The sequence below is a fragment of the Scyliorhinus torazame genome, chromosome 4 (genome assembly GCF_047496885.1).
Source record: "Scyliorhinus torazame isolate Kashiwa2021f chromosome 4, sScyTor2.1, whole genome shotgun sequence".
Classification (NCBI taxonomy): Eukaryota; Metazoa; Chordata; class Chondrichthyes; order Carcharhiniformes; family Scyliorhinidae; genus Scyliorhinus; species Scyliorhinus torazame.
The window spans coordinates 154,797,040-154,807,912 of NC_092710.1; positions in this window are offsets into that span (position 1 = coordinate 154,797,040).

Here is a 10,873-nt window from a genome sequence, read left to right on the forward strand (position 1 = left end):
ACCTTAATGGGAGCTGAGGCCCCGACGGGCCCCCTGGAAGTGGAGGGAGTGTATCGAGTCCTCGTGAGAAGACCAAAGGCAGGAGAAATACCTTGAGCAATAGTGGTGAGGTTCCACCGCTACAAGGACAGGGAGATGGTCCTGAGATGGGCGAAAAAGACACGGAGCAGCAGGTGGGAGAACGCGGTGATCCGCGTGAATCAGGATTGGAGTGCGGAGGTGGCGAGAAGGAGGGCGAGTTTCAATCGGGCCAAGGCGGTGCTCCACAAGAGGAAAGTGAAGTTCGGAATGTTGCAGCCGGCAAGACTGTGGGTTACACACCAGGGTAAACACCACTACTTCGAGACGGCAGAAGAGGCGTGGACATTTATTGAAGTTGGACTAGATTGGAGAAAGAGTGTTTGAAATGAAGTAGTGAGGTGGTGGCAAGGGACTGTGAATCAGATGGGGGGGGGGTGGCGGAGAAAAAATAAAATATTTCTTTCCCCTCGAAGAGGGGGACACACGAAGAAATGTGGGCGCTGGTGGGGAAGGGGAGGGGGAAGGAGAGAGGGAGCTGCGCCATCAGGGGCGGAGCCGAGAGGGAAGCGCGGGCTTTGTTCCCGCGCTATGGAAATTGTGGCGGGAAAAGGGGGCGCAGGAAGGAGGGGGCCTCACATGATGGGAGGCTAAGGATAAACGGGGGAAGCCAAGGTCAGCCAGAGTTTGCTGACTTCCGGAAGCAATATGGGGGGAGCAACTAAGCTAGAGAGGGATCTAGCGGGGGGGGGGGTTAACTGGGTTGCTGCTGCTCAGGGGAAGGGGAGCTGTTACGGGATGGGATGGTCGGGACGGGAGGGCGCCGTCGGGGGGAAAAGCGGGTGCGTGGGAACCGGGTGAGGAGCTGGTCTAAAAAAGGGGATGGCTGATCGACGAGGGGGGGGGGGGGGTAAAGAGCCCCCCAACCCGGTTGATCACGTGGAACGTGAGAGGGTTGAACGGGCCGATTAAGATGGCAAGGGTACTTGCGCACCTAAAGAAGCTAAAAGCAGACGTGGTCATGCTTCAGGAGACGCACCTGAAACTGGCGGATCAGGACAGATTAAGGAAAGGTTGGGTGGGACAGGTAGTCCACTCGGGCTTGGATGCAAAAAATAGAGGGGTGGCTATACTGGTGGGGAAACGGGTATTGTTTGAGGCGAAGAACATAGTGGCGGACAGTGGGGGTAGATACGTGATGGTGAGTGGCAGACTGCAAGGTGAGGCGGTGGCGCTGGTGAATGTATATGCCCCGAACTGGGATGACGCGAACTTTATGAAGCATATGTTGGGGCTCATCCCGGACCTGGAGATGGGAAAGTTGGTAATGGGGGGGGACTTCAACACGGTGCTGGACCCAGGGCTGGACGGTCCAGATCTATGACTGGGAGGAGGCCGGCAGCGGCCAAGGTGCTTAAGGGCTTTATGTAGCAGATGGGAGGAGTGGATCCCTGGAGATTTACTAGGCCAAGGAGTAAAGAGTTTTCCTTCTTCTCCCATGTCCACAAAGTGTACTCCCGGATAGACTTCTTTGTCCTGGGAAGGACGCTGATCCCGAAGGTGGCAGGAACGGAGTATTCGGCTATAGCCATTTCAGATCATGCCCCACATTGGGTAGATCTGGAAGTAGGAGAGGAAAAGGAACAGCGCCCACTCTGGAGATTAGACATGGGACTGTTGGCAGATGAGGGGGTATGTGTAAGGGTGAGGGAATGTATTGAAAGGTACCTAGAGATTAATGATGACGGAGAGGTCCAGGTGGGAGCGGTCTGGGAGGCGCTGAAGGCGGTGGTTAGAGGGGAGCTGATCTCCATAAAGGCCCATAAGGGGAAACAAGAGGGTAAAGAAAGGGAGAGATTGTTGAGGGAGATTTTGAGGGTGGATAGGCAATATGCGGAGGCTCCAGATGAAGGGCTATACAGGGAAAGACGGAGATTGCACACGGACTTTGACTTGTTGACAACGGGTAAGGCGGAGGCACAATGGAGGAAGGCACAGGGAGTGCAGTATGAATATGGAGAGAAGGCGAGCCGGCTGCTGGCCCAACAACTTAGGAAGAGGGGGGCGGCGAGAGAGATCGTAGGGGTTAGAGACGAGGAGGGAAAGATGGAACGGGAAGCGGAGAGGGTGAACGGGGTGTTTAAGGTATTTTACGAGAGGCTATATAAGGCTCAACCCCCGGAAGGGAAAGAGGGAATGATGCGTTTCCTAGACCAGCTGGAGTTCCCGAAGGTTGAGGAACAGGAGATGACAGGACTGGGAGCGCAGATTGAGGTGGAGGAGGTGGTAAAAGGAATTGGAAACATGCAGGCAGGGAAGGCCCCGGGACCGGATGGGTTCCCGGTGGAGTTCTATAGGAAATACGTGGACCTGCTGGCCCCACTTCTGATGAGAACCTTTAATGAGGCTTGGGAAAGGGGGACACTACCCCCGACGATGTCGGAGGCGACGATATCGCTGATCCTGAAAAGAGACAAAGACCCACTGCAGTGCGGGTCATACAGGCCTATTTCCCTCTTGAACGTAGATGCCAAGCTTTTGGCCAAGGTGATGGCGACGAGGATAGAGGTCTGTGTCCCTGGGGTGGTGCATGATGATCAAACGGGGTTTGTTAAAGGGAGGCAATTGAATGCTAATATACGGAGGCTGCTGGGGGTGATGATGATGCCCCCACCGGAGGGGGAGGCGGAGATAGTGGTGGCGATGGATGCAGAGAAAGCATTTGATAGAGTGGAGTGGGACTACCTGTGGGAAGTACTGAGGAGATTTGGATTTGGAGAGGGGTTCATTAGATGGGTTCAGCTCCTGTACAGGGCCCTGGTGGCAAGTGTGATTACAAATAGGCAACGATCTGACCACTTCCGACTATATAGGGGTACAAGACAGGGATGTCCCCTGTCCCCGTTACTGTTTGCGTTGGCAATTGAGCCACTGGCCATAGCGCTGAGGGGCTCCAGGAAGTGGAGGGGGGTACTTAGAGGAGGAGAAGAGCATTGGGTGTCATTGTACGCGGATGATTTGTTGTTGTATGTCGCGGACCCAGTGGAGGGGATGCCTGAGATAATGCAGACACTCAGGGAGTTTGGAGAATTTTCAGGATATAAATTGAATATGGGGAAGAGTGAACTGTTTGTGATGCACCCCGGGGAACAGGGCAGGGGAATAGACGATTTACCATTGAGGAGGGTAACAAGGGATTTCCGGTATTTGGGGATCCAGGTGGCCAGGAACTGGGGAACCTTGCATAAGCTTAACTTGGCACGACTGGTAGAGCAGATGGAAGAGGACTTTAGGAGGTGGGACATGGTGCCCCTGTCATTGGCGGGCAGGGTGCAGGCGGTTAAAATGGTGGTCCTTCCGAGGTTTCGTTTTGAGTTCCAGTGCCTCCCTGTACTGATTACAAAGGCCTTTTTTAAAAAGGTGGACAAGAGTATTATGAGCTTTGTGTGGGCTGGAAAGACCCCAAGAATAAAGAGGGGGTTCCTGCAGCGCAGTAGGGACAGAGGGGGACTGGCACTGCCGAGTCTAAGTGATTATTATTGGGCCGCCAACGTGTCAATGGTATGTAAGTGGATGAGGGAAGGGGAAGGAGCGGCGTGGAAAAGACTGGAGATGGCGTCCTGTAGGGGAACTAGCCTAAAAGCACTGGCGACGGCGCCGTTGCCGTTCTCCCCGAAAAAATACACCACAAACCCAGTGGTGGTGGCAACTCTGAAAGTTTGGGGGCAGTGGAGACAACATAAGGGAGTGACGGGTGCCTCAGTGTGGTCCCCGATAAGGAACAATCATAGGTTCGTCCCGGGAAGGATAGATGGGGGATTTAAATCTTGGCAGCGAGCAGGAATTGCGAAATTGAAGGACTTGTTCTTAGATGGGACGTTCGCGAGTCTGGGAGCACTGACAGAAAAATATGGGCTGCCACCTGGGAATGCATTTCGCTATCTGCAAGTGAGGGCATTTGTGAGGCAACAGGTGATTTCCGCAGCTCCCGGCGCAAGAGATCCAGGACAGAGTGATTTCGGGGGCATGGGTGGGTGATGGCAGGGTGTCAGATATATATAGAGAAATGAGAGACGAGGGGGAGACGATGGTGAAGGAGCTGAAGGGAAAATGGGAGGAGGAGCTGGGGAAGAGATAGAGGAGGGGCTGTGGGCAGATGCCCTAAGTAGGGTAAACTCTTCGACCTCGTGTGCCAGGCTCAGCCTGATACAATTCAAGGTTCTACACAGGGCGCATATGACTGGAGCAAGGCTGAGTAGATTTTTTGGAGTGGAGGATAGGTGCGGGAGATGCGCGGGAAGCCCGGCGAACCACACCCACATGTTCTGGTCATGTCCGGTATTGCATGGGTTCTGGGTGGGTGTGGCAAAAGTGATTTCAAAGGTGGTGGGGGTCCGGGTCGAACCAGCCTGGGGGTTGGCTATATTTGGGGTTGCAGACAAGCCGGGAGTGCAGGAGGCGAGAGAGGCTGATGTTTTGGCCTTTGCGTCCCTAGTAGCCCGGTGAAGGATTCTACGTATGTGGAAAGAAGCTAAACCCCCGGGCATGGAGGCCTGGATAAACGACATGGCAGGGTTCATAAAATTGGAGCGGATAAAGTACGAACTAAGAGGTTCGGCTCAAGGGTTCACCAGGCGGTGGCAACCGTTCCTCGACTATCTCGCAGAGCGATCAGGGAAAATAGGAAAGCTAGCAGCAGCAGCCCAGGGGGGAGAGGGGGGGTGGGGGGGGGGGGGGGTGGGGGGGGACTCATTTGAGTCCTCAGGGGTTTTATGTGTGTGTTTATATATTAGTTATTTATATTAGATTTTACGAAGTTATTATTTTAGTTACTATTTCTGTTGTTTCTTATTTTGTTGTTGGCAGTTACCGTTAGTTAGCATATTATTTATTTAAAAAACGATCAATGTATATATTATTACAAAGTTGTAAAATGGGAAATGTTTGTTTTAGTTTGATCAAAAAACTTTAATAAAATATATTTTTAAAAATTAAAAAAAGAATTGATTGTGACCTACTTGGCGCTGGTGCTAGTCCCTCAAAAATAGCGGAATTGGTCCAGGTGCGGAGCCAGATTTGCTGCCATAAAAGTCCATGAATTCTGCATAGACGTCAACACTTAATCTCAGAAATGGAGAATCCCGCCCATGAACTTAATGGATTTTCAAATATATTTTCCCACCCTCGTTCCAGGGACCTCAAGGTCAATTGTGCCATTAGCATCGTTCTTCTGCTCCACCAGTTGTTTTTATCTCTAAAGGAATCTATAAAGCTTTGGCTTGAAGGTTGACATATTCCAAGACCCATCCCCAGCACTCAAACACCCCACAATCTCCTCTGCTAGCAGGGCATCATATCCAGCTTACTGGAAAATATAATTTGCATTGCCAGTGATTTCACAGTATGTTGCTCACTGCGGACAAAGCTCTGCCTATGGACCAGGTTCTCAGAGAATTTCACTTGAAACAATTATGGTCATGTGACGATCATACTGACATATTGATTAACAAGCAGACTTTGCAGCACAGAATTACCTATCGACGGGGCTTCCAACTACCAGGCGGCATGGTAGCACAGTGGTTAGCACTGTCGCTTCATAGCTCCAGGGTCCCAGGTTCAATTCCCAGCTTGGGTCACTGTCTCTACGTTCTCCCTGTGTCCGCGTGGGTGTCCTCCGTGTCCTCTGGTTTCCTCCCATGGTCCAAAGATCTGCAGGTTAGGTGGATTGGCCATGCAAAATTGCCCTTTGTGTCCAAAAAAAGGGTAGGCAGGGGATGGGGTGGAGGTGTGCTCTTTCTAAGGCCCGATGCAGACTCGATGGGATGAAATGCCTCCTTCAGCACTGTAAATTCTATGATCCCATGAACTACACCAAAGCATAGAACATTGATATGCAAATTGTGAGGGTCCCTTATATTTGTTTCTTATTTATTCCCTTATTTCTCCTTTCTTTAATTTTTGCTTTTGCAATTTTTATCCATGGATGATTAATGGACCTGTGCTTTTAACTCGCGCAGAATCTCAAACTGGAGATTGATCAATGGCAGTGATGGGCTGTGACCCATTTGACTGACTTGGCTGGTGTCCAATGAACTGGCCCAAAAGGTCGGTGCTCTGCCTAGTAGCAGGTGGTGATTGGATATATCTAGCTAGCTCTATCTTTGTCTCCCTCTCTCTCTCATACCCTCATCCTCATTATTTTCTCCCCCCCCCCCTCTGTGTTTGTCTGTCTTGTGTGTGCGGGTAGAGGAATGGGCAGTTAAATGGGCAATCAGGTATTCGCTCGCTGTTAATTAGTTGTTTTACTGCATATTCCATATTTGTCCTGGTTATAAATAAACAGTAATTGTGTTAAACCTACAAACCTGGTGACTGGAATTATTGGACAGCCAAGGGCCAAAGATCTTCTGTATTTGAATAACTTGTGTTGTGATTCTGGGACGAACAGGGCTGGAATTGACCGCACACTTGCCAAGGCTGTCATATCAAAATACAAACTGGCATATGAAGGCAACCTTTCCTACCAAATTGTATAAGCAACACCAATATACTCACTGTGATCCTAAATGCTATTGAAATGGTGCAACTGCAATGAGAACAACTTAGGCTGTTCTAATTGCAAAATTAATAATGCTGCACTTTATTTCCCCCAACAGGATTAGACGATGTGTCTTTTAATGTCCGATATGAAATGAGTTTGAGCATTCTCAACATAATGGGAGGGAATCCACTGTCGATACTGCTCCTCAATCAGCAGCTCTGTGCCTTGGGTTAAATGCGTAGTGACTGAATTTGTCAGCTGCTTCATAGCATGCTTTATGGATAGGGGGGAAATTAGACCTGCATCAAGACAGTTTTAGACATGTACTTCATGTATACATACCTGCGCTGATGACACTTCAGAGCTGAAATATAAGCCGAGTTCAAAGCTGAAGGAAAAGTTCCATACAAAGTTTCTTCCATCCGAACAAAATATACAAAAGCATGAAAACTCTTTTCACCTGCCCCTCACAAAGCTATTCACATTTCCTGTACTTCGATGTGTTGCAAAATGAAAATAAGGGAAAGCCTTCTTTTCTTGATTTGTGTAGTAAAGTAGTTCTTTATAAACGGGTTTATACTTTAGTATGAGAGTGTAGCGGAAATCTTCCTATCTCAGTTGCCTATATGTAGGTGTCTTTCAAATCTTTGTGTAGAAAACTTCCTGCAATTATTAATGCACTTCCAGGCACCCTGGAACAAAGTGACAGCTACCCAAGCATTATTATAATTAGACAGAATATTTATTAAAGTTTTGTTAATGATATCTGACAAACTAATCCAGAAGCCTGCTGATATCGGGGGCGGGATTCTCTCAGCCCGGGATCAGGCCGGAGAATCCCCGCGGCTGGCACGAATCATGCCACGCTGCCCCGACGCCGGCACACGATTCTCTGCAGAGCGGTGAATCGGCGCCGGCGTGGTTGGCGCGGCGCCGGTCAGGGGCCGCTCTACAGGGCCCCCCCGTGAAAACGCCGAATCCCGCTGGCGCCATCCACACCGGCTCTCAGCCGGCGGGACCTCGGCGTGGAAGGGTCGGGGAGCGGCCTGTGGGGAAGGGGGGAGAGTCCGACCCCGGGGAGGGGGGCTCCAATGTTGCCTGGCCTGCGATCAAGGCCCACCGATCGTCTGGCCGGCCTCTCTGGCTGGGGGCCTCCTTTCCTACCCGCCGGCCCCTGTAGTCCTGCGCCATGTTGCGTCGGGGCCGGCGCGTTGAAGGAAGCCACTGCGCATGTGTGTGTTGGCGCCGGCTCCACTGCGCATGCATGGATCCCACGGTGCCCAGTACGCGCCAGGATCAGCAGCTGGAGCGGCGTGAACTTCTCCAGCGCCGTGCTGGTCCCCTGTAGGGGCCAGAATTAGTCGTCGGGTCGGCCCGTTCATGCCGTCGTAAAACGCGACGGTGTTTACGATGGTGTGGTCACTCTGCCGCGGGAATGGAGAATCCCACCCCATGAGCTCAGGAGAGGTTATGGATGTGCAAAAGACAGAAGTATAGGGTTGCATTTTACATCCCCCTACCAGTTGGTTTGAAGGTAGGAGGGATGTAGAATCCAGTGGGTGCTGTGCCGGCCATCTACATGCTGGACTCTACCCTGTCTACAAGTATATGTAGGATGTATTACGATCCCAGACCAGATCCCCTCAGTGGCTAGGATACTGGATCGAAACCCCAATATTTGAGTTTATTTGAAAGACTGTACAGAAAGAATGATTCACTCCAGGAGTGATTGCATGAAGAAATAGGACTTGGTTATTTTTTAAACAAAACTTTATTATAAACACAATATTAAACTTTTTAACTTCACTCCCAAAAAGAACAGTTTACAATTTAGAGTAGGTTGCACAGTAGCACAGTGGTTAGCACTGTTGCTTCACAGCACCAGGGACCCGGGTTCGATTCCCGGCTTGAGTCACTGTCTGTGCGGAGTCTGCAACATTCGCCCCGTGTCTGCATGGGTTTCCTCCGGGTGCTCCGGTTTCCTCCCACAAGTCTCAAAAGACATGCTGTTAGGTGAATTGGACATTCTGAATTCTTCCTCTGTGTACCCGAACAGGCATCGTAGTGTGACGACTTGGGAATTTTCACAGTAACTTCATTGCAGTGTTAATGTAAGCCTACTTGTGACACAAATAAAGCTTAAACACATACTCAATTTCCCATTAAGCAACAAGAAAATAAGCATACAGATCTCAATCTATCTCACTGTGGGAGAATTGTGAACTCAGCATCGAGCAGATCAGAATGCAAATCCTCTCTCCAAAGTTTCTCGAGCAACTGCCTCTCTAATCCTGTCCAAATGTCTCTCTGCCTTCCTAACTCCACCAGCAATGACCTCATCGCAGGTAAACAAACCACTATGCATTAGTCCAGACTGAAAAACACATTCCTTTGTCAATTTCATCTGCTGGCTGCTAAGACCATCCAGGCCCTGTAGAACAGAATTCTTTTGAAAAAAAACACATACTAACCCCAGGCTTTTAACCCTTAAATTGCCCACTACATTTATAATCCAACTTTCCTTACGTCACAATGGGGGAAGCTGTCGGGCAGATCACCCGCCATTTAATCAGCACTTATTTTACCCATGCCAAGGTGAGGCCCATGACATCTGGGAAACCCAGCAGCTTTAGGCTGGTGTTGGGAAAGTGGAAGGGAGCATCTCAGGTGGATTGGCCATGATAAATTGCCCTTAGTGTCCAAAATTGCCCTTAGTGTTGGGTGGGGTTACTGGGTTATGGGGATAGGGTGGAGGTGTTGACCTTGGGTATGGTGCTCTTTCCAAGAGCTCAATGGGCCGAATGGCCTCCTTCTGCACTGTAAATTCTATGATAATCTATGGTAATCTTCTTTGTAGCCTGCCTGGACCCATTGGAGGCAACCCCATGGTAATTTCCTGCCTTTACCCAATTTCTCACCTCTCAAACTTGATTCCCTGGACCCCGGCACCATCCCCACCAAGAAATGTTAACCTGGCCCATGCATGACCCTCAACTTATCTCAGAGTCTGGGATCCCGTTTCTTCAGACTGGCTGTAGTCCCAGCAGTGGCCACTGCTCCTGGTGGCGCTGATGGGATGACAACGGGGCCAGCAATCTGATTGGCCAGCAGCTCTCTGACGTGAGGCTTCCTCCCCAAATAGGGGTGGATGGCCCATCTCCAACTACTTAATGTTGTTGATGGTGACCAATGGCTGGAGGACACTTATCAGGGGAAGGCTCCTGTTTAGCTTGCGGGAGGGCAGGGTCAGGGGCTATCCTGTTAAATGCAACTTTTAAGGTTATCATACTTCAGAGCATTTTGATGGTTCATTTACAGCATGGATTTGGAACTTGAGAGTTACTTATAATTGTTGAGTTTTGGAAGAATATGGATTAGCATTGATTTAAAGTAAATTATGACTGCAAGAGCAGTTTAGAGGCTGGGCATTTTGCAGCAAGTAACTCACCTGTCTTCCCAAAGTGGGTGGCATGGTAGCACAGTGGTTAGCACTGTTGCTTCACAGCACCAGGGTGCCAGGTTTGATTCCCGGCTTGCATCACTGTCTGTGCGGAGCCTGCATTTTCTTCCCATGTCTGCGTGGGTTTCCTCCGGGTGCTCCGGCTTCCTCCCACAGTCCAAAGATGTGCGGGTTAGGTGGATTGGACATTCTGAATTCTCCCACAGTGTACCTGAACAGGCAACTAGGGGATCTTCACAGTAACTTCATTGCAGTGTCATTGTAAGCCTACTTGTGACAATAATAAAGATTAGTATTATGCCCACCAACTACCAGTGTGATAGAATACTCTCCTTTCCTGGATGAGTGCAGCTCCAACAACACTCAAGAAGCTTAACACCATCCAGGACAAATTGAATGGCACCCCATCCACCCACTTAAACAGTCACTCCATCCACCACAAACACACAGTGGCAGCAGTGTCTACCATTTATAAGAATCCATATGCCAACTCACCAAGGCTCCTTGGACAGATTCTTCCAAACCCACAACCTCTAACACCAAGAAGGATAGAGCAGCAGATGGGAACACTGCCACACATCATCCTGGCTTGGGACTCCATCGCTGTTCCTTCAATGTCAGTGGGTCAAAATCCTGGACCTCCCTTCTGAACTGCACTTTGGGTGTACTTACACCACATGGACTACAGCAGTTCAGGAAGACGGGTCACCACCACTTTCTCAAGTGCAATTAGGAATGGGCAATAAATGCTGGCCTAGCCAGTGAGGCCCACATCCCATTAAAGAATTTAAAAAAAGACGAGGGGCCTTTTGCAGAATGTGTATTAAAGACAAACATTGTTACTGTTACACTGT